General features: G+C 57.5%; 1 pseudogene; it reads right to left on the minus strand.

The window, feature by feature from the left end:
• Positions 1–481: 481 nt before the first annotated feature.
• On the minus strand, positions 482–1,131 carry LOC125756514 (uncharacterized; annotated as a pseudogene).
• Between the last annotated feature and the right edge of the window lie 659 nt (positions 1,132–1,790).

Genomic DNA, 1,790 nt, shown 5'->3' on the forward strand with positions numbered 1-1,790 from the left:
TGCAGCTTTTCGCCAGCAAGTGGAACAATTTCAATAGCAGCTGCAGGCACAGCAACAGGTGCTCCAGAACCAGGAGGAGCAACTTTAGAAACAGCAGCAGCGCATGCAAAATGAACCGCATTCGCCCGGCGATTCACCACAGCCTCGAGCGGACTATGCCCCTAGAAGCTCCGTTCCAGCGGTCGCTGCCAATGCAGGCGCTGCTACTGTGGTGGGAGTGTTCGAGCCGAGGCATGCGAGGAGGCAGGCTGAAGCCCGAGGGCCGCGGAGTAAAGATACACGCTCCGAGGCCCCAGCAGAAGTGCCCCAGTTTATATCAAACAGCCTTTGTATGTTACGTACTAGAGGGCGCCTCATAACCTACTCGGCTAAGTCATATCGACAGTTGGTACACATGCGCCCTCTACATCCCCCCTGTTTGGAAAATAAAAGAAAACGACACCTTGCTATCAGGTGTGCTACGTAAATGTCCCATGGCACACTAGAAGTTAAGCCGCACCGGTGGCCTGCAACGTCCAGTTTGAGCGCGCACAACCGCGGCAGGCGGACTTGAGGGAGCAGCCGAGAAAACCGGTGGCGATGCAACTGGTAGATGAGTAAGTGCCCTGGGAGTTAGACTGATGCACACAGGCTCTGGGCGAGTTGGAGTGTGTGGCAGGCTTTAGGACTCTTGTGACCGTGGGCAGGAGCTGCCGAGGTCTAGACCACATGATGACGGAGACTGCTGCGGAACCAGATGCCTCCGGTTGTGGACAAGAGCACCTGCATCAGTCTGGACCGGGTGGGAACGTGGACGCTGCGCTGGGCTAAGAACAGTGCCAGCACAATCTGCGTCGCGAATCCACACTCTTTCGCCCTCTCCAGGGGCCGCAAATCATGTGCAGCATGTCGACGGTCAAAATCGTGACGCTGGCGACGTCGTTGGCCAGGGTCATGCCGGCGGAAGTCGGCAGAGTTAGGTGGTTCTGGACGCAACGCGGCCGTTGGTACCGGAAGGTGAGTCCCGAGGCTGCGCCCCATGAGCTGCTGAGCAGGGCTGTACGCGGTCAAGCCAGGTGCATTGCGGTATGCCAAGACGGCCAAAGGCCAGTCCGGAGACTTCTTGGAAAGTTACTTCACCGTCCGCGCCATTCGCTCGACTTGCCCATTGAACTGCGGGTACCTGGGAGTGCTTATGACATGGGAGATGCCGTAGCTCTGGGCAAAGACGCGGAATTCTGCCGACGAAAATTGAGGCCCATTATCGCTAACGAAGGTCTCTGGGATCCCATTCCTTTCTAAGACACTTTTGATGATGGAGATCACCACTATTGACGTCGTCGAGCGAAGGGACAGCACTTCTGGGTACCTCGAGTAGTAATCTACGAGGAAAAGGTAGTCGGCTCCTTCGTGATGAAAGATGTCCACCCCGACTTGCTCCCAGGGACGGCTAGGCGTCACAATAGGCAGCAGTGGTTTTGCTCGCTGGACCCGCTTGGTGGCACAGTTGGGACCGTTCTCCACCATGGTCTTGTTCTGGCTCCCCATGGTCGGCCACTAGACAGCTACCCTGGCGATGGCGCGGCAGCGGTTCCCTCCGGGGTGTCCGTCATGGATGAGGAAGCAGACGTGCTTTCGCAGAGAAGCGGGCCCCAGCAGGTGTCCACCGCTCAGGAGAAGGCTGTCACCGATACTGAGTTTGGCCAAATGAGCCCAGAACTGAGCCATGCTAAGAGGCACATTGTCTTGCCGACGCCACCCTTCCTCAGAGTACTTGAGCAGCGCATACTCGCCATATGCAGCCTCGTGAG

The sequence above is a fragment of the Rhipicephalus sanguineus genome, unplaced genomic scaffold, assembly GCF_013339695.2.
Source record: "Rhipicephalus sanguineus isolate Rsan-2018 unplaced genomic scaffold, BIME_Rsan_1.4 Seq1105, whole genome shotgun sequence".
In the NCBI taxonomy this organism is placed as follows: Eukaryota; Metazoa; Arthropoda; class Arachnida; order Ixodida; family Ixodidae; genus Rhipicephalus; species Rhipicephalus sanguineus.